Genomic DNA, 27061 nt, shown 5'->3' with positions numbered 1-27061 from the left:
ATAGAGAACTCACTTGCAATTCAGTCATCTCTCAGGTACTGAAACAGTTCATTAAACATAAATATTAAATATTAAAAACCTTCTAAGCGCAACAGACAGACTTCAGTTTGTTCATTTGACTTAGGGCACTATGAAGAACACTGCTTTATTCAAAAAGCAACTAGTTGATTGTTAGGGGTTTTTAATCAATCTTTACTAAATTATATTTGCCAAAATTGCAGGCAGCAGTTTGTTTTATTTTCACTCATAGTCAGAAGAAGATTTAACTCTACTAAGACCATATCATGAGAGGAAAAAGTCCACTATAACAAAGCTTCTTCTAGAGCTTTTCCTGTCTTCAGCTTCTCATCTGAAGCAATTATTAGAATGCTCTCCTGACCACTGCAATAATGCTGTTTCACTGCCATGTCTTAGAAGCAGACAGCCAAAACCTCACACACAATCTTCTCAAATAAGGAACAGTTGAACAAGACTTCAGGCCCATATTAAAAACACAGATTTGGTTTTTTTGACAATGAAACATCAATTTTGGCCAACAGGTATACAAAATATTTAGGCTCCAGCCCAGTATTCATCTTTAACACTCACAGAACAAATCTGTCTACTAGATTGAGTTTATTCTGTTCCCTCTTTGTGGATAATAGTTTCACAGCAGCACCACTGCAAGTCTTCAAGATCAAACACTGCCCACTAGGAAAAAGCTTGGAGACAACTGCAGCATTACTATCTGATCTGCTCCTCACAGTGCAGCACATGACTGAAGTTGTCAAGGCAGGTCACTCCTATATATTTCATGCCTAAGTATAAATGAAAAAATACTTTAAAAATAAATTCTATTCATCTTCACTAAATTATTACCAGGGACACAGGTTTCTATACAAAACGTGGGATGCCACTAAGTGCTTCAAAAAAGGTTACTTTTAAGTTAGACATATAGTAGTATTCTAGTATTTTTCCTTAACGTTAAACAGCCCAAATATTTGCTGTGCCAGTCCCAGAACATCTATGTAACATGACTATCAGCCTTGATACTGGGCTTTCATCTCAACATCAATATCACTGTTTGATATACAAGCTCTCTTTATTTCTACTATAAAAGCACCAGTTAGATGTTAAGATCAAGGTATGGATCAATGAGAGTCAAACAATGTCCATTCTTAGGTTATCCCTTCAAGCCAGGCTTATGATACATGTAGGACAATATAAAGGAAAAATATTTGCTCTATCTGCTCCAGAGAGAAATATGATCTTTCAGATTTTAAACTCATCCGTTTAGTTATCTGGGGAAGAATGTGAGGTCATACTGTACAGGTATTGAGTCTAGCAGGTGGTTCAATAGGTACCAAGAAAAAAAAACAAGTTCAAAAACACAATTTAATTTCAATTTCCAGGTACAGGAAATTGAAATTTTACAGTTTGTAAATCATTTGTGATAACAGGTTATTTTACAGGGCACTTCTTTATACATATTCCAAAGACTGAAAAGATACAAATATTGTAAATACTGGTATTTTAGAAATAGAGGAAAATATTATGGCATAAAATAAGGCACTGGGTATATAGCTCTGCCAACACAATAATTCATAGTGCAACTGATATATCAACTGACATGGCAGTAGTAATGCTATGGGTGATAAATTTACTAATTAAGTGATCTTTGAAGATTATCTCTATTGATTTACTCAGTGAGGTTTCAGCAAACAACAAATCATCTACAGATGTTCTCTTACTCATGCCTTTATTCTGCTATAAAGAAAGCAAATGAAAAAGTAAAATGCATTTTCGCTCCCTTTCAATAAAGTGGATCAAGAAAAGAAGGCACCCCTGAAATCAGGACATGTTTTTAAAGATCTTGTGAGAGAAAGTTTCCCTAGTCAATGGGATGCGTGGATTTACCCCCTAGCTAGCCTCAGTGCTCTGAAGATTTTCTTTTTAAGTCTTATCCTAGAGAGAAATAAATCACAGAACTGGGACGGTAACCATGACAGTAAGGTGAAAGCTTAATGGAATCTCTGGATGTCTGCTTCACACTAAAAGCAAGAAAGCAGCAAATGAATCCTTCAGTTCCCTCCAGACCATTTGGAACAGACATTTGCCCCCTCTGATTATCTGTCCCCATGGCAGTGGCAATCTTAAAAACAGAAGCAACAGTATTTGAGCCATAATTCATTAAATGTTTTCTGTAATTACAAGGAAAAAGAAGCAATTCTGAGACAACATAAACACAGATCTGTATTATGGGCATGTTTATAATTTATAAATTTTTATTAATTTATAAATTTAATAATATTAATTAATTTCCCTTCAAAGCCAAATCGTAGCTAATATTACAATGATCTATTCAAGCTCACTTAAAACATATGAAAGACCCAATCCCTGAGAACAGAAAGCTGCTGACTTAGTGTTGTCTTGTACCATCCAACAAAACACAGTTAGCTCCCCTCTGGGCATAAGAATCACTTTGCTCTTAGGAAGAGAGCCAAAAGCTCAGAATCCTAGCAGGCAATAGAGGATTAAAAAAAAAAAAAAACAAAAAAAACTTTCTCCTCTAAATTAGCATAAAGTTTATTATTATTAGTGAGAGATTATAGAAATGTGTTCTCATACAAAAGTTTTGTTACAACACATTCTGTTGTGCCAAGAGAAGTACTTCTTTTTCTCCTGGAAAAAACCAAACCCCTAACTAAAACTAACAAATAAAATGAAGTGAAAAATTAGTTCCAATGACATTACATCTAAAGAGGTTGAGAACTTACACTTCTGAAGTAAATAGGGCTAACACAGAATATAAATACAAACTTGGCATATCCATATGTGACATCTCTGCAGAAAGCAGATACTTATATCTGTTTTTGCAACCTTTCCTCAAAGTAAAAAATGCAAAAATGTAACCTAGATTCACTACCAAAAGAAAGAACAAAAAATCTGAATGGCATTCAAAACTATTAAAACCTTGTATGGCTCAGTTAGCCTTTATTATATTTACAGTTACAAAAACAGTCTAACAGAAAAGGAGAGCAGGGAAGAGAAAGCAGTAAATCTGTAACAGTAATTGAGTAATATATAACTGGCTGAATAAACAGGAAAAGAAAACAAAGAGCAGCTTGATCTGAAAGGGGGAGCTTAACCTTTGATACACTAATAAATCTAACAAATACTTAAAACTCAAGCAAAGTATGTTATCTCCACTAAAAATAAACTCTTAAATCTTTATCAAGAACTGCTAAAAAGGTTGCTCATACAGCTGTTTTTCTTCCATGACTAATAAGAAAAGTCAATTAAGGGCTGTAATAAATAAAACAAAGGGCTGTAAATAAACCAAAACCTGAATCTGTCCTTCTGGTTGTTACCCCCAGCCATGAAAGCAGGTATACTGCCACTGTTTTTTCAAAGCCTGCAGATGAAGCACCTAGCTCTGCCCTTGGCTTTTCCAGCTGCTATTCTGAACATCAATAGAAGGAAGAATTGTTAATAATCTGAGCTTTGCTGCTGCTGCTTTTTTCTCCTGCTCAAAATCATGTTTTAGAACTAACACTGGAGGCAGGGACTGGACAGATTTAGAGGCTGGGAAAGGTAAGGAAAAGAAAAGCAGAGCTGCTCAGCATCACAGCAGGCAGGAAAGAGGCCAATACAGACCCTTCCCTTTTCCCTCATAGACATACATGCCTCAAATACAGCTACGTGGCTGCAGATGGAGCTGGGTAACAGAGACAGTGCTGCAGGACAGCAGCTAAGAAACTCTACACTAACAGGCAACAAAATCCAACCCCTTTCCTTTTACCTGCTGTAGAAGGCTGGGTTTAGCTACAACAGTAGCACTTCCCAGCTGAAAATTCAGATACGGGAAAAATAACTGAGACAGCATGGCAATGCAACTTTAGAAAGCACTACAATTTATTTTCACTCTTTCTGGAGGCATTTTGAACAGAACAAGATTTCTCCCTTTTAGAAAGTTCTTCATTCACCAGAAACTTTCTCTTAGCAGTTATATCCTTTATCTACCTAGAGCTCGATAACACTTAAAATCTTTTGTATATTCATGTAAGCCAGAAATAGGAGAATTTATTAAACTGAAGAACAGAGATGACGTTAAGTATTGGAAGGGAATGGGATGCAGGAAAAGTTTCCTATCCTGAGCAAGATTAAATATAAATATCCTTCTGTGTGCATCCATATGCATTTATACACAGATGCCATGAGACATAGGATGAATTATAGAGTTCTGACACAGACATCCTTACTCATTACAGAAAAGAAAGTAAAAAAAAGAGTTAAGTTCAGGCTAAGAAATTATACTAAGCCAGGCATTTTCTTTATTAGATTTCAAGAGGAGCATCTTGGCAGTTAGTATCTGGAAAAGTCTGATGTAATAAAGAGGTTTTTCCCAAAATATAAGGACTGTAGCTATAGTTCCTCAAAAATAAACACCAAGCACCTTGGGCTAACACTGCTTGCAAAACTAAGAAATGCTTTGAGTACCCACCTGCCACCAGATTCTCCTGCTCATCCTTGACAACTGCCTCAACATTCACTCTCCTACCTGCATCTTCCTCAAAAAACAAAGTGGAAAAACCTTTTCACCTTCAGGACCAGGGTCACAGGGTCCGCACATGCCAGTGCTGCTGCTGGAGCCCCAGCCTCATCTCAGGCACTCTGTGAGGGGCAATGGGCTGCAGGGAGCAGAGCCACAGGTCCCATGCCAGCTCTCTGCACAGCACAAACCCCACCAGCAGTTTTCATGGCCACCTTTGCAGCCACTGACAGCAGGAGCTCCCTCCCCTTTGTCCTACTTTAACTTTACCTCCCTCACTGGCTGGCAGCTCAGGGCCCCAAAAGAATGCTCTTATTTTGTCTCCAAATTCATCACCATCTGCACACAAGAGCTGTCATTATCTGCCTTCTCTGCTTATATCTGCACACTCAAAATCCCCGGGATCCAATCTTTACTGGATTCTTGCAATGGGCAAGAGGTCAAGAAAGAAAGAAGATATTTCTTTGAAGAAAGTTGGCTCCCTGCATGAGAGTAACACCAAAGCTATTTTGGATGACCAACTACTTCCATTAGAAAGCACTTTCTGTACTTTCTGCACTTTCTGTAAAAAGGTACAGGTATTCAGCATTAAATATAAAGTAGGAAAAAATTGTTATTTATATAATAATGATTATAATCATCAGCAGTCTGCTCTGGGGAATGTAAAGAAACTTTCCTAATGAATGCTTTGCTCTTAACTACTATACTTAACTTCTATATTCATTCCTGCATCCTTTCCAACTTTCTCTACCACAGCCAATTTACAGCCAACTTCACTGCTGAGTTTTTAACATGCTAACAGATGACACAGTGCCAGCAGCATACTGACTTCTACAAGAAGTTCAACTAAACACTGTTTCTTGAATTCTTTCTTTGTAAGCAAAGTCCATCTTGGCATTGTCCAGTCATTTAGGAATTTAGTCTAATTAGGTACTACAAAATATTTTAATGCTTTTAATGATAAATGAAACCAGTATACAACATACAAGGAACACACAGAATACACAGCAAGGATTGTGTTAAATTAAACACTAAAAGAATCAACCTTTACAAGGTATTACGACAAACTAGTGAGGCTTTTTTCCCCAACAAAATTTTCGATCAAAATTTGATGAATGCAAATCAAAGAAACCAGAAAAGCCTAACAGTCTGCATGAAATAATAATTTAAAATAAACTCAAAAATCTCATTTGAGCTTCTAGGCACCAAATATCAACTTAAAATAAAATAGGCAACAGCTTCTATACCCAGAAATGTACCACTAAAATTTCAGCAGTCTGCCCACATGGATAAATGTCTTTACACACCCTCACCTCAAAGCCAGAGTTAGGATTTTAAAAACCTTTTGTAGAATTATTACATACTTTGTCTGAAAAAGGATAACAGATGTTAATTCTTCTTTCTTCATAGAGGCCTATATTTAACTTCTGGCAATTCATGTACTGCCCTACACCTGAATTCTGAGTTCCCTCCAAGAGCAAGGATTTACATGCTACTGCAGGTATATAATTATTGGTAAATGTTTTTTCCTCAAAGCAGATGTTAGGACAACACAACACAAGCATTACTTTGAAGCCATTCTGCAGTCTCTAAGCAAGGAGAAGGAAGAGCAATAGCTAAAACTGATTACACCACTTTTCTGCTTACCCCCACGACAGCACAGGTGGTTCTCCTCCATTAATATCAGGTGGGTTTCCCTCAATAGCATATGGAGGTAGAAGGGAGGGTGTGAGTGTGGGCATGGCAAGCTCGCTGTTGTTCCTTTCCCCTGCTGCTGACATCAGTAAGCCTACCTATTTATAATCCCACCACCTGACCAAACAGCCCACAGAGTACATCTAGAGATTTGTACAGCCTGTAATCCTGACATATCTACTTCAGCCAATTCAAGAGAGAGTATTAAGTAGCTTTGTTATGTCTTCTGTGGCTTTATACCATAAAAAGAACCCAATCTTGTTTTCCGCACCCCTTTTATTTGCACAAAACAAGTTTAATGGGGACTTTTAGAATTAGGACTGATCCTTCCATCCATGCTTTTTAGCCTTCCCCATTTCTCTGCCTGTGAGATATTCAACTACACACCTCAGGTGAGCATATTCTAGGGATTAACGGAATATTTAGACAACAGAGGCAAATAGCCACTTACATCCAGTTAATTTGATCAGTACTACCTACAAAATTATTGAAATTTAAGATTTTCACAAATCAATTTCACAAGCTAAGTACAATATTTACACAAAACAAAAAAAACCCAAACCCCAGAAGTGTTTAAAGTAGGATAATTTACAGAAGCTTGACCTCATTGTCAATTAAAACCAGAAGCTGCTTAAAAGCAGCTTAAAAGCAATTCTTGATTCAGTTACCTCTTCCCAAAGTCAGCCCTAATGCATTCAGCCATGGGAGGGCTGCTGCAGCTGAGTCTGCCCAGGGATTGGGAAGGAATGCAGTCAACAAACTCTTTGGGCAAGTGCTGTCATCAGTGGCAACATCCTGTGGCAAGTTTCTATCATTGGTAAATGTTGCTTCTAGATCTGTATCAGGCCACAGTGTGTTTCAAAGTGGCTTGAGTACTGCTTCAGTGAGAGGAAAACATCTGTGCGAATGCCTGTGTGCATTCAGTAAACATTACTGACAGCTCCTTACCTAACCTCTCCTACCTGACAAGTCCTATCACCAGCATCCATCCCACACTAATGGCAGACAAAGGAGAAATCTAAATCACTTTGCCTAAATATGTGTAAGGTTGAATGAAACAATCAGATGAATGAGTTGTGTTCCAAGCCAAATGCACTCTGCAACCAAACTTCAATAGCTAATAATAAAAGAATAAAAATCCTTTCACTTGGTTGATAAGCTGGAGAGGGCACTTATGCAGATGCAGCCAGACTGCCTGTAAGAGAAGTCTGGTGAATGAAGGGTATCAATGTTGGCTAAAACACCAACACATTGCCTGGGGCTGGTATGTCCCACACAGGACACAATATTTGAGAATTTCCCTTGGAGGCTTTAATTATTATCTGGGTCTAATGGCTACAGCTAGAAACATAAAATTAATACTCACAGTAATAAAATATCTGATTTTTTTTTAGTCCTGCTGTTCTCTTGTGGTTATATCCTCCTTATGGCTTTCATAGATTAAGCAGTAAATGAAACACTGTTGAAAAATTACAGGGCTTTCATTCAGGGAGTGACCAACAGAATTTAATACCACTGACCACAAGCAATGTGTCCAACATTTCAGATAACCTGAAAGGACAGAAAGGTTTTCCATTTCTACAAGTATGTACCTGGCCATTTTTCCTTCATCTGACAGAAGTTACTTTTACTTTTTCCCCAGTATCACTCAGCATAGATTAGTTGCTTTTGGGGGATTTGGGGTTTTGTGGTTTTGTTTTTAAGTTCCCAGAACACTTGTGGAAGGTAAAATTGTGAGAATTTTAAAAGATGAGGAAGGAGGAGAGTTTACACAGGGTATTAGGAAAAAAAAAGAAAACCAGCATATAAAGGAATGGAATATAAAAGTTTTCTTAGAATTTGGTTTAGAATTTTAAAGTACTTCTCATTTTTTCAAAAAACACCCCCTTAAAACCCTAACATTGCTGTGCAGCAACACTTCCTAAACTGAAACATAACTGGATAGTATCAGCAATGAAAGGCAATGTATGTGAATGCACCATAAACTGCATTTATTTTGTAATTTCTAGTGTGTATATTTAAAAGAAGCAAAAGAATTCTATTTTGCTAAATAGAATGACATTATAGGGCTAAATATAAAACACTTCCCAAAGAGGTCCCTGCACAGGTCACATTTGAGTACAGATCTTTCATGCTCTTTAATCCATAGAATTGTTTCCAAGACCAAAAAGTTAAGACTTTCATGTACTAGTGAGAAAAGAAACCAAAACTTTCCCAGTATTCATTTTTAGATCTTTAATACTTTCAGATTCATTTGTCTGTGATTACCCAGAGCATTTAGTAACTTTGCAATGGGGGAAAAAAACCCAAACAAATAAAAAAAAAAAAAAAAAAAAAATCCAAACCAACAAATCCAAACCACAACTCCAAAAGCCCAATGCACTGTTAGAACTCAATGGATGTGTATCAATAATGTGCATATGGAAAAGCTTCTCAGAATTATCTGGTTTTAAAAATCCCCAATAGGGACCTATCTGTGAAGCTGGGAACTCTTTGAACCTATTGTCTCTATTATTATAAACAAAAGACCCTTTTTTAAAAACTATCTGATATTTCATCTAACCCTGAAATAGTAATGATTATTTTTTTAAAATAAAATCCATGAGAAACTAAAGTCTGAAGGCAGCAAGAATAGCAGGAAACACAGATTACCAGGGTAAGAATGGCATTCTTCCAGATTAAATTCTTGCTTTATTAAATACTGTTTTTTCAGTTACTTTGTACCTACTGAGCTGACATCTCATCTGTGATGGACCAAACACAGTCAAGTCTCCAGGGAAAGGCAAATAGTTTCATTAAATCAAAAAGAATTGGAGAAGAGAGCATAGACAAGAGGCTTCCAAATGGCTTGGAAGCAGACCAAGAACTTCTTTTTCTTATGCAAGTCACACATCAATGAGGAAAGTTGATTTCAGATTGTATCATCACTCAACAATAAGTGGGACTTAATTATTTTACCATTAGTTAACATTTGTTTTATGGATTTCATGCATCATCATTAGACAATTCTGCTGCACGTTCTCTTTTCACTTACTTGGAACTGTTAGAGCACGACAAACTGGCATATGAACAAAAGGTAAATGTAAGAACACAGTGACATGGTCTCAGCTCTCATGTCCCTTAAGCCATATCTCACCTTTGACCATTCTCTTGATCCTCTCTGAACCTTCTTCTGTTTACTACATCCCTGTGGATACAGCAGAGACCAGAACCACACATTGTATTGTCATTAGAGATTTACACATTGGTGAAATCCTGATTTCCCTTTTGTTCTCTCTTCCTTTGCTAACACACATGGCAAACTGATTTGTAATAAGTCTATCTAAAGTGAATTTAATCTCATTTAATTTGAAAAACCTTTCTGCAAGTCTTCAGAGTCTTGCAGTATTCTTATTACAATGAATAAACTTTATACCATCATCAAAGTATCACCTTACTATTCAGCTGCTTTCCTAGACTATTAACATGCTGAACTAAGAATTCCAGCACAAATCTCTATGAAACTCCAAGGTGGCATGCCCTCACCTTCATAGCAGAATATTTCCCATATTGCTGTTCTTATTGGGACAAAATACATAACCACACAAGATTTACTGTCTTATGTCATGTTTGTTCAGTTTCCTAAAATGCTTTGGGGTAGAGACCAGGAGCTTTTTGAAGGACAGGCATGACTGTGCCAGCAGAATTTTCCTCTTACATTTGGTCAGCACAGCTCTTAGATTGTTTCCTCTTTCCACAGCCTTAAGATATTTACATTGCAGATACACTGCTACACCAAAGAGCTCCTCATTTTAGTCTAACTGCACTTGTTGCATGAGTCTGCAAAGAAACAGATTTTCATTGTTAAATTCAGCCACCAAATTTAGTTTGTCCTGAATAAGGTAGTACTTAAGAGCCCTCACTTCAACAAAGCTGTCGTAGCTGCTGTGCAAATTCAGAACAAAAAATAGAGTGTGCCTACTCAGAAAACATCTGTGGACTAAAGGACAAGCCTTTATTTTGGGCTGCTGTTGACAGTATGACTTTAATAAATTGGTGCCTGACCCTTTCACTTCTCCACCTCAATTACAACCTTTTCTCCTCATTTCAACATTATAGATCCAACTACCACAAAAGGCAATACACAAACACTAGCACATCTTTTTACTTTACTGCATCATTATTTCATCACAGCTACAAAGGATCTGCCTCGTTATTCCAAAGCTGTTTTAGTATTTTCTTCTGTGCCAATTCTCTGTCCCAGCCCTCCAAGAGCAAATTCTGTAACTTTTTCCACAGGACCACCACCAGCTTCTCACCTACAGCTCTGCTTGCATTACACCTACAAACATCTGACAATCAAGAATCTGTAACAGTTCTCGGTAAGTGCAAGGTAATACATGACAACTTCCCTCACTGTTAAGGTCAAAGAGAATCAGAAATCAAGGGACTTGGGATAGCTTGTGACAATTAAGCTCTGCAGAGGAACACAAGGGTTAAGGTAAAAAAAAAGCGGCAAAACCTCCAGTGTCTGATGAGCAAAATGCTTCAATTCATGTTCACTAGGTCAGAGAATAAGAGCATAATAATAGATGTTATCCACAAGTTTTTTTAACTTAAAATCAAAAAGATCTGCAAATCGCAAGACAATCCTCAACTTCTGAGTTTTGGTGATTCAGACATACCTGAGAGAACATGACACTAAAATTAAGAGGTCATTAATCAACCAGAAATTATCATTTTGGGAAGACAGCATCTCCTCCCCCCCAGGTACACATGTTACAATACAGAAATGTCTAAAAGAACCAAATACATCATTTAAGGAGTAAATGACACGTTACTACATGTTGGTAAGTAGTACTGACATGGGATTAATGGTTGCCAGGAATAAAAGATAAGAAATAAGAGACAAGTAGGGTTGTAAACTGGGGGGCTTTTTTCCAATATTTTTCATGTCAATTTGATATAGCTAGGTAGCAGATGGTATATTATGTTTTTCCTGCCTTGACACAATTTAAAAACAAGTTACAGATGGCTATAATGAAATCCTCATTAACACACTTACATTTTCACAGTTCAGTATAGCAATAATGAAACTTTCAGGTCTGGAATTTCCTGTTGGTTAATTAGTGGTTAGGTTAATAGCCTGAGGAAGTGCACAACCCAAAAAGTTTCCTTGTTTTTTAATCATATAATTACTACATTCATATTTCTGGGAAAGCTCTCAAGATAGATTAAATGTCACAGTAAAGCTACCTTTATAGCCCTCGTTTCGTGAAACAACTGTATTATTTTATTTAGCAGAGCACGTGGGCAGGAAAGCCATGAACAGGCCTAATTCAGCTGCCTCTGGGAAGTTTCAGCTTGTTTTTATTTGAAGATACCAACTCAGAGAATTCTGCCAATACACATTACACCAAACAACCCCTACAGAAAAGCTAGGATCAACAACTATGGGTCCATTGCTACAATGTTATTGTAAGATCATTGATTAATGCTTACATAATTTCCTTTTTTAAATTCCAGTTTATAATCATCCACCAAAGCTTGAAATATGACATATGGTTAACAGCATACAGTGTTATCCCTAAATCTCCGATCAAGAAAGAGGAAGAAAAAAAATAGAATCACCACAAGTCTGCTCAGGTTATTCCCACAAGGTAACTTGTGCCACTAAACAGTATGGTTAAAATAGATGTGGAATTCAGCACTAAAAACCCTCTGGATTTTAGTAACCCCATGCTAGCTACTGACAGATAATACTGAGCCCTCATTACTATGCTCCTCATGCTGTGAGGCCAAGGCTGCAGCCCAAGCCAGGAGAGCCTTCCCCAGCTGCAGCCACACCTCCAGGTAACCCACACGGTGCTACAGAACAAGGAACAGGCTGGATTGGCAGAACCAAGTCCCAAAATATTATTGAGTGCTGTTGCTGAATTTTTTCCTTTTTTAACTGCCATCACCGAAAAACTACATTGAGAAATTGTGACACCCTTGATACCAAGCACAAATGGAAACAACCACACAGCTCTTTGAAGTGCTAGAGCTTCAAAAGAGGATAGCCACTGCCAAGCCATAATGAAAGCAACATAATGTGGAAAACCTGACTTGTAACTGAAGTTACATAGTTAAAAAGAGACAGTATTCAAATATTTAAAAGTTATAATGCTAAAAATATCTTTTTAGTCCAGCAAGCTCACTTATGACAAAAAATGGCAGGGAAAGAGAATTTGGATTCTCTAACAAACATATTATTATTAATATTATTATTGTGACTGTTCTGTAAGATTTTGCAGTCCTCCCATTTCTTCACAATTTATTTTGACATCAAGAAGAATTGAAGCAGTATTATCTTCCTTAACCAGCAGAAGTGTGAGCCATGTGCTTCAAAGACTTTCTGGAACACTAAATGTCACTACTGGGCTCAACAGTGAAGCACACCCAGAAACCAACTGAAAAAACCCAGAGTGTTTTTAGAGATCTGAGAACTACAGCTCCAAGCAGAGTTACAGTGCTTACTTAAACTCACTCTGAGACCTAAAAGGCCAATAAAAAAAAGAATAGACAAAATAAAGTTCGTACAATTATTTTCTTCTGGAAAAATCCCATATTTTAATTCAGAAACTTTCAGATCCAGTTTCACATAAAAGTTTCCATAATCATATCCATTCCTTGACAGAACAGTCTGTACTGTGACAGATCTTTCCATGGCAGTGTTGCAGCAAGAAACTTAGATGTATCTTTATTAAGAAGTTAAACAAGTTTCTTGTTCTGAATATTTACACACAGTATAATGCAGTTTTTATAAACCTGTACCTCTGGTCAAGTTCAGTAACACTCGCTCCTATCCTTCCAAACCAAAAAGTTAAAAATAATTCAATGTTTCAATGTTAAACAGTAGTTTGTGAAGCAAGGACACCTTGTGTTTGCTTCACCCAGGACTCCCTCACTTCATTTTTCAGAACAGTGCAGCTGGTGCAACAGCTCTCTTAATGTTTTGAGTTTCTGTGCTTATCAGATGACAAAAAGAAAAAACTGATGTATATTACAGCTATAAACATTGTCATGCAAGTTTCAGGTACTTCTTCAAAGTGAAGTATACACAAGACAATGGAAAAATTTTACAGTTAATTGTACAACAAGGATAAATACTAAAATCTGCATAGAAAGTCCTCCCCTTTTTAATAATGACATCAAACAACTCAGAAAAGAGTTTTGTTTTACAGAAGCTGAAACTGATTTACAAGAGGGTCTTCATTCCAGAGGGGTAAGAAGTTGTCTGGGGAGCAGAAGTCCATGGCTATAAAGACAGCATGTGGGAAGGAACATGCCTCAGGTTCCCTGCTACCCACGAGACAGGAATGAGGAAGAACAGTACAGTGTTCTTTCTTACTTAATGCACACACACATAACCTCCTTAATTCAGATAAGCATCTGTCTCTGGAATCAGTATCTCAGACAACTAAACTGGGAGTCTATCACACCAGCTAGTCATGTTTGGGGATTCTCTCTGTCATTCTGTAGAAGAAAGTTCAAATCAACAAAGACAAAAAAATAAAAGATAAGGAAGCATGCCTTCCAAAATACAGACTTCATTGTAGATAAAGCAGAGATTACAAAACAGTTTAAGATATCTCAAAGAAGGTCAAATGTAACAGGTCGGTATGATGAAAATGCTATTTGAATAAAATGCCTTTACCAAAACATGCTGGCTGGGACAGACCCCCTGGTTGTCCTGTACAAGCCACGGGATTTCACCCTAGGTAATCTGCTCCATAACCTTCCCTCACTGCATGGGGCACTCAGCTCATCACACAGTGCCACACTGCCTGTGCAGACTGCCTGCTCTGTGTAATGGCACAGAAATGCTTAACAAAATTTTGTATACTAATACATTCCAAGTTCTTAAAAAGCTCTACACATAATTGGACCATGCCCTTGATTTTCTACCTACTCAGAAAAGATTAAAAGAGGAGGTGATACAAATATTTAAACATTGCTATTTGCATGTACTACAAGCATTGAAATTCTACCAAATGTTAAAAAAAAAAAAAAGACAAAGAGAGAAAAAAGAATATATTTACCCATGCAGTAATAGGCCTCTTATACCACAGCAAATTCACAAGTGTTTCTAGGAGTTTTGTCTTGATGTGCTGCTAGGAAAGCATTACATTATTACGGTTACAGTCACAGAACATTCGGTCTGCTTTATCTGCACTATCTAGTTTTAAACTTAAGAATACAATACACCAAGTTTTTATGACTCAGTGTTTTACTGTAGTCCTGTAAACATTGCAAGCCTTCACAGAAAGTCACTTACTGAAACTGTTTGCCTATTTCTGGCAATATTTTTTCCTATAAAACATCAAACATTCCAAGTTAGAGACAGCATATCCCAGAATTCACCCTTGGGTGTTTTGCTGTTTTCCTCTCCCTTTCTTGGCTGTTTGTACAATCCAAAATGTGTCTTTTCAGAAAGGTTCCTAGAGACAGAAAGTTTCAGAGGTGAGCTCTTGTGACAATATTCGAAATTTTATTTTAAAGAAAGACATAAACAAAAGCACCTATCAAAAGGATATGGCAGGGCTTACAGTACAGTCATGAATTTCACTTTCTCAATAGTGAGCAGCGATTTTTCTCTCCCAGTGAAAAGCCACCAGAGACACTAACATGCTTTTATCCAAAATACTGGACTAATGAGACTTTGATACACAGTATACAAGTTTGGAAATACATTTTCTTAAGATACAATTACAGTTCTTTTGTGATCCATGGTATTGAAGGAAACATTGTGCCAGGCAAAATACTAGTACAGGAAGGACGCAAGTCAGGACCTGCGATACAAAAGAACCTACATTTATGTGTACATTTCCATATTCTGTCTTCTGTTTTAAGGAGTAATCAGAACTGTCCATGACTTATACTTGAGTCATTTTAAAAACAAAACTCAAAATCTAAAGTACAATTAACTTGTTCCTTCCATTGCAATTTATAGCAGCCTAAAGGACTTCTGCAATAATTAACTTAAATCACAGACACTTAAGTTTACAAACCCCAATATCTCAGAAGCCTGATGTGCAGTAGAAAGAACGAGCTTCCTAAATAAAGACAAGTAATCAAACTTGTGTCTCTGTTCCTCACATCGCTTTCTACCTTTGCTTGCTCCTACCTGGAAATCCAGACTTAGCAAAATATGTATTTAACTGCAAGTATTATAGGACTCAAAACTGTTTGACAAAAATAAAGTACGGTTTTTAACTGTTTCTTTGTAAGCTTTTTGTCCATCATTTTGCTTAGATACATACTGCATTTGTAATAAAAATGATAAATAAAAGAAGCACAAGCCTGCTTGCCAAAGAACGGAATCATCCTGACAACACTGGAAGACAAAAACTGCATTTTTATCTCTTACTATTTAAGACTTTCCAACTTTTACTACGAAACTTTCCAACAAACACGACAACTACAGGTATGGACTGCAGCATCAGGTATTTCCAGGTCAGCTTTTAGGATTCTGCAAGAACTCAGATACCACAATCATACAGCTCTACTTACAATTTACACACAAAATATGTTAATTTGGAAAAAGAAGCATCCACTTTCCCAAAAAAGATCAAGTATAACTTTTTTAATTAGGAGACAAATGTAAATATAAGCAGCTGCTTATCAGAAAAGCCTAGACGCATTAAGTATACAGCCCGATACTTACCATGCTCTACATTTTTCCTTTCTCTTGCTGAGAAACACCAAGCCCTGGGTGCAGAGGCTGGAGCCCAGAGTGTCTCAGCAAGGCTGAGGCTGTGCTAGCCCAGACTCGCTTTGTCCCCTTAGTCACTCGCCTGCCTCCGCACGGCGCTGGGGCAGGCACGGACACAACGGCAGAGCGAGTGGGAAGTGTCTTTGCTTCCAATAAACACTCCTGCAGCAAGAAAACACTGAAAGCGTGTTCGAAGTACCACAATAAAAACTCTCACAACACTAAGAGCACTGACCCAAATGGGTATCCAAACGCTGGGGCCTAGGGGGTGCAGAGGTGGTGGCTGTGGCCACAAGCCCAGGGAATGCTGCTGAGACCCCACTGAGCAGGGATGCTACTGCTCCCACCTGTGCAGAAGGGCTGTTCTGCTGCTCCCTGCCAGAATGACAGCAAGAAAATACACAGCTAAAATCCCACCTCTCATCCAGACGTGTTACTAAACCTAAGTTGACTGTGAGGATGGCAAAGCTTTTCCTCTCCAAGATATGCCAAACAGGAGCAGTGCTGAAAACTTGCTTCCTATGTGTTTGCTTGGTGTGAAACATCTTCCACATTATATTACTTCCTATATATGAACATAAACATTCAGGTACTTATCCCACCGAGATTTGAGCAACTCTGTAAAATGGTGCAAGGTAAAGCACTACTACTTCAAAGCATAACACTGCTCTTAGAAACAAAGCCTTTGACATCCTTCAGTTTAAGTCAACAAAAATGCAAACGTCTTGAATACAAAATAAAATCAACTACCTCCATAAGCAGTGTTATGTCTACCTAGACAGTCTAATTTTAAAGTTAAACCATCTGCCTAGAAAACTGATTACCTAGAAATAAAATATTTGCATATGTAACTTTGCTGGAACTGCTGAGACCAATTATCATAGTCCTTCAAGTTATTGCTGAGAAATGACACATTTTCCTATCCAACTCCAGTGTGATCTTTCCTTTTCAATGGCCAAACCAGGCATTGCTTAGTGATTTGATGCAGTAGGTGAATGAACCAGTATTGCTCAGAAATTCTCTTTCTGGTTCTTCATCTAAACAGGTTTCAGCAAGGACAAATAATGCTAAATGCAGGCAAAAAAATGTGCTTTACTATCCTGGTTAGACCAGGTCTGCAGCTAGGAGCACAGACATTTAACAAGTTCATAAGTAACTATCCCTCTGGGGATGAGGCAACAGAAACTGGTTGCCTTAATAGAAGCCATGAAAAAAGAAAGCCACAGGGTGGCACTGCAAGTAGGCTGTATTTTGAAACTACTTGGCAGTTAATTCTTTTCCAGACAAATCAGAGCATATCTAATCCCATCTGTATAAAACAGGGAAGTGGTTCAGAAGTTTTTCTTCAAACTTATTTTCCAGCAACAAATGTCCCTAGAATATAAATTACATCATAAAAGAGGCACCTACTTCAGAATTGTCAGGGTATTTTATAAATTCATAAAATGGTATTTAAAAGCATTAACACAAAAATGCTATTGCAAAGACAGGCTAAGAATTGATAACTATCTTGGATTTGTTAGTTCATTCTGAAGCAATTCAAGAAAAAATCTTCCCAAAGCATGTACATTTTCATACAAAACCTAAAGAATTTTCTTTATACCATGACTTTTTATCAATGCTTAGATGGCAAAATCTCAAACAGATTTCTCTTTCTCTGAAAGGAAGGACAGTATTAACTTTAAAAAACGTATATGAAAAAGTCTTAACACAGCATTCAATACTAGCATATGCTTTTAAAACATTTCCCTTCTATATTCATATATAAAAGAATTATACTTAATTTCAACCAAATTAGATCACTTAGTACAGCAGTATTTCAAAGCTAGACTTAGAAGTCTATTTAATCTACTTTGTTGGCTTCTTCTCTCTCATATTTTAAATCCCTGCCAGTTGAGTTAAAGCAGAAACATTTGCAAAAAGTGCTATTCCTCCTCATTTAGTGAACTAACCAATTTTCAAAGGAGAGTTGGAGGTCATCCAGGATTGCAAGTTACTTTCTACTTTATTAAAAAAAGCGCCACTTCAAGGTATAAATTTGATATTTCAGTAGATTCTGTACTAACAGACACTCCATGCCTATGCACAACCATTTTAGTTGCTGGAATCCTAGATCAATTTCAGTTTGAAAGTACCATGAGTAATAAATGAAAATTTAAAAAGTTGTATTTTGGTTTAGTTGCACCATAATATAAATCAGAACACCAATTCACCTGCTATCATTTTTCTCACTCCAGAGGGCAAGAATTCTAAAAATATAGAAAGTTTTAATTTTTTTCCCCAGACAGAAGTTCAAGAGTCGACTGGCAATTATTCCAAGTGCCAAGTAAATATAAGTCATTCTTTCTGCTACAAGATTGCTCCCTGTATTTTTAAAACTGTTTGTATATGGAAATTATTTTGCTATTAGATAGCATAACAGTAATATACGGGCAGAGAAATGTGCCAATAAAGCTGTGACTTTAACTTAGATAAGGCAGATGATTATGTAATAGCATTGATTGCCAAAGCCATATAAATTTGATTAAAGCACATATTTGCCTACTTCGAGGACTCATACTAAAGCATTCTGCATGCTAATAAAGGGTTTCTGCCTGACCAAGACTAAATTAAAAAGTTAGTGACCCAGAAAAAGTAAATTAATTTTGGTACCAAAACATCAGTAGCTGGTGTCAATATTGCTTAAAAACCATGTATTTAATAAAAGAGTAAGTAAGGCACCTCTCTCTCAAAAACCCCAAAAAACAACAAAATACCAAAACAAACCACCAGCAAACCAAAAAACTCAAAGGAAAATTATTACTATCAAGATTTGTCTGTTATTATTTCCTCTGCTTGGAACGGGATAGCAAAGGCTTCTATTGAATTGTTGGTGTGCAGACACTGAGTAACTGCACTTCCAACACTTCACACAAGAACTTCCCAGTTCATCAGTTCAACATCAGCTCTGACACTGTTTGTACACAACACTGCAAGTCACGTGCTGAATGCAGCTCATGGAAGTGAACTCCAATTCCAAACACAGTAACTATTTAGACAACAAATAGACACACTGGATGCAACCTAATATGCTTCAAATAGACTACTCTCTGCCCCTCTATTGACATCTGTGCCATTAATAGAAAGTTAAAGTGAACAAATTTGGGAAGTAGGTACATTGTTCATCAAGGGCATATCCTTAAAAGTATGGACTTTGAGGGTGCTGGGTCTAAGAAGACACATGGAATAACCAGCATGTCTTTTGTTTGAACTATGTTTTCTTCTGCTATTTGATTTTCTTATTTAAGGCATATTAGTGGTCATAGTTAATTTGTATATATTTTTCACAGCTTTGGAATATATCTGGACAGCAGGAAATGAATTAAGCTTTCTTAGTTGGACATTAGTAGCTGGAACAGCACTTGGTCTCTGATGTGCCATTACAGAATTTTCAGCTCTAGGTAAGAGGTTGCACACACATACAATCCCACCAAAGGGAAAAAAACCAAACAAACCAAATAGCCTAATTTTGACTCAAAACCAAATACCAAAGAAAAGATTCTACTAATCCTAGTCCTGTCTTACTCAATGTGGAACCAAAAACAAACCAAGATAATCTATGCTTTCACATCTTGGGTATCTGAGAACTTCAAAGTTATTTATTTATGCAGATGACTAAATATTTCCATTTTTCAAATATCCTTGAACGTAAGTATTTGTTCAAGAACATAAAGGACAGAAAATAAGTGGCTGCATAGCTCTTGTCATTGCAATGCAAAAACATTTATGTCCAGTTCTTAAAAACCGCAGTATCACACAATTTAATACTCTTCTTCAATCAATATTTAGTCCAAATTTCTGCACAACCCATATATATTTAGGTATAAGAAATTTTTAAAAGCCAAACCCTGCACAAAATTACTCCTAGCCAGCACTGCAAGGCACATTCTTACATTCCCATGGAAAGTTAACAGGATGAGAAGCATGGCTGCATGTTCCCTTGAGGCCATGCACAACTGAACTGCTGGACAAAAAACAAGTTCTGGTCCCCATCACTTGCACATACACATAGACCATGGGAACTCATTTTCTCTGGGTCACTTGGCTACACAGCTGCGTGTGTGTCATTTGTTTTTAGAACACAAATATTTTCTTTTAAATGAACAACCAAGTAGTACTTGATTTTAAAAAAAAGGAGAAATCCAGAAGAGACAAAAATATCTGTCTGAATGGCATGCTTTACAGCATAAGCCATGCAAAGCCAGTTTTGAAATGTTCAGAGAAACGATCTCATGAGGACAAATTCTGCCAAGTTAAAAACTCAAGACAGTTGACTCTTATCATCATAATCCTTTCAGGAGGAGTCCAAAACCTACGATGAAGAAGCCCCATCACACTTTGACAATCTTGTCCCTCTCCCAGTTTCCCAGAAGTCATGAAGACTTCTTTAACAATTTCAAAAGGGTGGAGGAGTGAAGGTGAATGGAAAATTGATGCAATCATGTTGCTGTCACTACCGTGATACAGAAGCAGTTCTGTGTTCAAAGTTGAGGGACAGCCACAAATTAAGTTTCTTGGAGAAAGCTGGTCTAGTATTGACTCAGACATATTGACAGGGAGCAGAAAAACAGGATAAAGCTTTCTCATTTCATTAACATAAAGAGCCTCAAACAAGGCGTGACTGGCTGCTAAGAGACACCAGAATTCACCAGTCAAAATAGGATTTACAGTAGGTAAAGACAGAGCAAACTGAGTGATTCTGGATGCCTCTTCATAAGGTCCACCAGCCTCTCACCATGCTCTTCATCTAAGGACCAGCCACTGGCACACAACCTCACTGGGTCCCACTGCTAATCATGATGTGAACCATGAGAGCACACCTCCTAAATACTCACCAGCAGCCCAAGTTGAATCTCTTTGCTAAACAAAACAATCCTAACCTGGCTAAAAAATGGATGTTCATAAAACACTTCACACCAGTGCACTATCTCTGTGCATAAGGTCATATGGTTTCTCAAGCTCACCATCACTTACACTCTCATAATTCCATTTTCTGCATATTTGCCAATGTGAAACAGGGTTGAATGGGGGATACCTCTGCCATGGTAACATTGCAGACCGTGTGAAACATTTTTTAGACTGCAAACATGACACAACAGACTTTAGAAACAGTCCATACCATTCGCTTTCTGGGGTGAAAGGTGGCTAATAAGGGTATCAGGTGACTGTTAAAAGCAAAGAATAGTAACAATGACAAACTTCTGAGAAAATTGCAAGAAAACTTTTACAGCTAGGACAAGCTATCATTTCTCTCTATCTTTTTATAATTATATGACTGCATAACTTGATCACAATTGATGTTAAGTGATGAAGCTAAGTGACTGGGTGAAGGAAACAACAGAAGCATAGAATAATTTAGGTTGGAGAAGACCCTTAAGATCATGAAGTCCAACCATAAACTTAAAACTGCCAGGTTCTTATCTTCACTGGAGGGATGAAACTGCCTTTTCAGTTTGTCTACTCCTATTCATATTCTTTTTTTTTTAATACTAAAAAGACAAAAGGCAATCATCCCTTCCATTCTGGCAAAAGTACATACAACCTCAGCTGCTAAGGCATCCAGTTGCAGGCCTTGGTACCCCACCTTCTTTAATCACGTAGCTCTTTTTGAAAAATCTCAATATTTTATTGCCAAATTCAAGTCTGAAACTCCCACTTAGGGAAGCTTAAGGGATGTAAATCATCTGCTTCCTTTCTTGGCATCCTGTGTCTCCAAACATGACACTGTTATGTTCAAATCAGACTAAATTAGGAAGCATAAACATTTAAAGTGACATTAAGCAGACAACATTGTGGTCAATTCTTTGATATGACAGCTTTATCTCTCACCAGTCTTGCTTATTTCCAACAAAACTGTAATAACATTATAAATTTTAAATAAACCAACAAAAACTCTCACTGTTATTTCACTGGATTTGCTGTATATCATTAAGCTTAAAAGCAAACTGAATGATCTCTTACACTTAGTATTATTTCAGTACTGCACTAACTGCAGCAGGAGTCCTTATATCTGCTGAACAAACTAAAACAGAAGTCAGGCTGTATCAGCTGGGACTATGCAATGTTATGGTGCAATGCAACTATTTTACCTAAAAGTCAGTTAGTCAAAACAGCTCAGATCAATAACAATTGATTCAGACCAGGTGAGAGCACCTTCCAGAAAATACTGACATTTTCTGATGACAAAGCCAACATCTAACAATAGGAACTGGTGCTATCCCTGACTTTTCTAGTTTAAAGCCTTAAGTGAAGCATCAGAGGTTCTATGAAAAACATTCTCCTTATGAGTTTTTTTAATCTTTATTTTACTACTGACTATCTCAGCATGTTGAAAGAGAAGTTTCATCAGTGAAAGAATCCATCAGAATTTATCAGCTCCTTGTACTTAATTTCTTCTTGATTTAATTCCCAGAACATCAGTCATTTTTCTATTAATTGTAAGGTCAAAGAGGATCCCATGGAAGCAGAAAGTAGCAGGAACTAAATAAACAGAAGACCGGATCTTTAATGCAAATGTGTTTCCTGGAGGAAAGGAGTAAATCAGTGCAGATAATGTAGTACAGAAGCAGGAAAAAAGTTTAAAAAATAAAAATCACATGTTCTGAAACAATCCGTCCAAACGTTTTCCCCTGGAACATAAGTAGCTCTTCAAAACCAGTGCCCTGCTGAGGAATTTACAAACTTGCCAAGGTTTAAGTTACTAATCAAAAGCAACAGCTATTTGCTTTGTGGATGAAAAGGCGTAGCACTTGCTCAAAATTAAAATAAACCAAACAAGCAAACAAGTCACAATTATTTTAAGGTTCAAATACAAGTGCAGAGTGAGAGCTGCCTGTGTGAGTGCATAATTGAGACAAGTACTCCAGAACACATCCCCCTTCATCACAAGTTCTAAGAAAAAGAACACTGGCAGTACAATTAAGAGGCCTTCAGAGTACTGAACCAGGTTAAATAATGCTTAATGCTTTTCAAATCCATCAGTTACAAGGTCACACCAGGGTAATTCCACAGCATGTCTCCTGATAACCATGCTTCTGGCCTGTTAAAGAACCACACATTTTTATGAACAGCTAGAATTTAAAGTTTATCTTTAATAAGCAGAGAGCATGACTATTTAGATATCATGTGCATTTTCCAAAATCACTGTTCAACCCTAAAACATTATCCTTACTTAATTAGCCACTGCCACAGACACTAGGACCTCTGATGACTGACAAATATGTTTTCAAAAATGAGTTTCTGGCCCCAGAAAAGGTTCTCCTTCATAGAAGCTTTTTATCTCTGTATCGTGTCCTCCCAAGTACAATCAACAAAACTTGTTCTGTACTACAGAAACTCCTTGTGTTTCAAAAAATGACTTCACACCTGATTAATTCCTACAACTGCTTAGTAAAGAAATGAAAGGCACTTAAGATTTTGAGACTTCTTCCTCCCCTGTGAAAATGCAGAAAGAAGTAGATTAGCAAAGCCTTACTTCTTCAAAAACACATCCATTACTTGTTATTGGAATACAGTCAAATCCTAGTTTTAAATATAAAGTTATTTTATCAGCATTTTTGATAAATACTGAAAAGTGGGTACCATAAGGAATGAGGAATTATGAAAAGGAGTTACCAATAGGTATCTCGTGAGACTAAACACAGCTGCCTACAAAGCTCCTGCGATATCCTTCCCTCACAGAACTTCAGTGAAATCTAGATAAGTGATGGCAAATAATGGAATAGTCATTATAAGCATCAAACTTCATGAAAATGATGCATTAGCATGATGAATTTATCTTTCAGTACAAAGTACAATTGATATTAAAACAATATTAAGTTTGTGCTGTGTGAATATTCTTTCAGGAGTGAATTATATCTGCTTTCCCTTGGAGCTCTGCACACCTGACTCACCATTGCTGCCTTCTCCCTTTCTTCTCTGTTGCTCTGCTTCCATCAGCAGCACAGTTTCCCATTTGATTCTGGTCAGGATGCTCACTGCAGGGAGGTTAACTCTGCACTTGAGTACAAATGCTAAGATGATGACAACACTCTATTAATCAGTGTAAACTCACTGAAAAATCAGTGCTAAAATCACTCCACCAAAATAGTTCTGGCTTTGAGGGCTTATTAAAAAAAAATTTCTATAAAAACATACGCATATTACAGGAAAACCAATTCAACCTTTATCCAGGTACTTGTTGTTCCAGATCCAGCTACTTTTGCCTAAGAAAAACTTACTTCAACGTCCTAAATAACAATCGAGGCCACCCTACAGTGCAGCACAGATCTACTGTGGGGGGTGGAATAGATGATCTTCAAAGGCTGCTTCCAAGCCAAATAATTCTATGATTTCCCTGAAGACAGAAATAAACTCGTAAAAATCAAAAGCAGAAAAATATTTTGGCATACCTTCTTCCTGAGGAAAGTATACGTGGATGTAGTGCTTAGAAGCATAAAAACTATTAATTTTAAAAACAAAGGCAACATCATTCTATCTGGCATTAAGAAACAGTGGAACAGTAAAAACAGGGCAAAGAAGTCCTTTAAAAGAATATGAAAACAAACCAAAAATGGTTTAAGCTATCAAACAAAAATTTAAAAGAGGCTACAAGTGAATGCAAAAAAAATCCAGCAAGGACACTGGCATGGGGAGAAAGCCACCTGGACATTTCTGGATGCCACAACTAACTGGACACAGCTTGAACCAACAGGGTTTAACAGGCACTGGGGAAATACTTCACATCCTCCTCAATAAAATCACCTTTGACATAAATATACCAAAGGGGTTTTCTACTTGTTCTAAGCAATCATAAAGAGATAAAAATAACCCTATTCTGTTTGTCCTATTGAATAGGGCATTAAAATAACTAGCAAGGCTTTAAGTCGTTGAGCTTGAGGTGGATTCACCAGGTCACAATTGGAAAAGGAGAGCTGCCAGTCCTTGATAAGCACAGCAATTACCATTCTTTTATATACAGAACCACTCTAAGGGAGTACAGCTTCCTTAAACAGCAATAACAGCATATCCTTTGATTTATACAGCAGTCCTGCAGCAATACAACCAACATCCTGTTTTCATCTTAAAGTACAGCTGGGCACTTTGTCCACAGGCTTTATTTATCAGAGTCCCCATAACTGAGTGCCTTGTCATCATAAGAAACAGTACCCTTCAACTTAGCAGCATTTTATCTTCCTGGTTTTTTCCTTATGAAAATACTGACATGCTACTTACCTGACCTACAGAGCACACAGACGTTTACAGCAAACTTTGACACAATGTAACTTAAGTTTATAAATGTTAACTAAATAGAGTAACACACTTCTCCCACCCAGGAAGTCATGTAAAAAAAAAAAAAAAACCACACACAAGAAAATTTAGACAAAAAGGAAAGGACAAAAATATCTAAGCTGGCAGATCTCCTAAAGCCTGTAAAACACACAAATTCCTCATATCTGAAACCATCTCTAAGTTCTCCCTGGATTTAGAAGTTTTGCCTGATTATAACAGCATATATTTCCCTGAATTCAACGTCTGTAAAATGCCTAAAAGAATGTATGTTTAAAACATTTGATCAGACATGACATTGATTATTTCATAATTTTGTATCGTGTGTTATCACAACAGTTGGAATCCTGTCAGAAATGCAGTATTTTCCACATTCTTACCCATAAAAGTAACCAGACAAATAGCATTTTAAATGATTTACATGCTCATACTCTGTAACCATGCACTAACTCATGAACATGCCACTTAAATGTTGTCACACTTTAGAAATAGAAAGACCAGAGTGCTTAACTCTTTACCACTTGATTTGTTCAAAAGTTTTAGAAGAAGTTGCTGCTTATTGAATACATTAAATCACTAAAAATTTATGAGGAAATTTTTACTAGCTATATCTATAACAACCACATTTTTTACCCATTTATCCTCAAGCAAGTGGTAAGCTGTGTGTCAGCACAATCTCAGTGAAAACAAAAAGGCAACTACTAATTCCAATATAGGGCAAACTTCTTATTTAGAAGTTAACAGCCCTGATTCAAGAGCAATAGAGGACCTTGGATTTGTCTGGCCAGAAAACAGCCTGTGGTAGGGGTAAAGAACAGGTAAAATTACTGCCAACACTGTACAGCAGAATAAGCCAAAGTGAAAAGGATGCAGATCAGAATATCAACTTGACCAGAGTGTCCACTCCTTAGTGGTAGGAGATAAGTCAGAGATAAGCTGCAGATAGTTCATCTTCTAAAATCTCCAAAATTTGTCCACATTTAACTGCAGCAGATCAGCGCTTCACTTGTCATAAAACTGAAATTAACAAGTGGAAAACCAGAGCAGTCAATTTGGACAAAAGTTCATGAGCAGCTATCTATACAGATTCACAGAAGCAGAACAAAACATAAACAAGGGAGCACTAAAACTCACAAATCTGTGAACTTGTCCAAAGTTCACCCTCACCCTGCTGAGTAAAACTAAGTGTCAGTAACCTGAAGCCCATCGACCTCTCCCAGGCACCACATTTTCTCTCTCCCAGTAAGTATGGGTTGGGTTTTGAATGCCTCCCAACAGAGGAAATCCATGAAAAGAACTCTGGCTTCCTATCAGAGAAGAACTGAAATTGTGGCTAATGGCCACCCCACTGTTCTTTTGACACACATAAAATAATAATAATGATAATGATCAGAATTTTAGAAATTTTTATTACATGGATATTTAGTAGCATAATGCTGTTAGCTTAAAGCAGAAAGGCTCTTTGGAAACAGAAATTCAAAGCTGACACTTCAAAAACATCAAAAAACTACAATATCCTAAGGTGAATACAGACAAAGAAACAAAAGCCTTGCCTAACATTAAAAACAGAAAGAGGAACAACCCCAGACTTCCATGATTTGATTACCAGCAACTTATCACTGGCTTCTTCTGACTGAAGCAGAGGACATGAAGTTGCAACAAACTGAATCTATCAGCACAACAGCAGCAGGAAACCTACTCAGCTGAGAACAAGACACACAAACTTCCTTCTACCTAGACAGTCCATAAGGGAGGGAAGAGAGGTATGCAACCTCTGTCAATTATTCAATGAC

The 27061-nt window shown here is 37.1% G+C and overlaps 1 protein-coding gene across 6 annotated transcripts in view; it reads right to left on the bottom strand.

Annotated features, from left to right (window-relative positions):
• COBLL1 (cordon-bleu WH2 repeat protein like 1) overlaps positions 1 to 27061 on the bottom strand; it is a 77786-nt gene that overhangs the window by 40080 nt on the left and 10645 nt on the right. Inside the window, exon 1 of one of the 6 annotated variants that reach the window (XM_088168134.1) lies at positions 14290 to 14597. The exons of 4 other annotated variants lie outside the window; for them this stretch is intronic. The gene's annotated coding sequence lies outside the window, so the exon portion shown is untranslated. Of the gene's footprint in view, positions 1 to 4483; positions 4506 to 14289; positions 14598 to 27061 lie in introns of those variants that run through there. One more of the 6 variants, XM_088168135.1, reaches the window with a different exon arrangement.

Source organism: Sturnus vulgaris, chromosome 7, assembly GCF_052056855.1.
Source record: "Sturnus vulgaris isolate bStuVul1 chromosome 7, bStuVul1.hap1, whole genome shotgun sequence".
In the NCBI taxonomy this organism is placed as follows: Eukaryota; Metazoa; Chordata; class Aves; order Passeriformes; family Sturnidae; genus Sturnus; species Sturnus vulgaris.
Note: the sequence above shows the minus strand (reverse complement) of the source record. Positions and strands in the feature narration are given on the sequence as shown.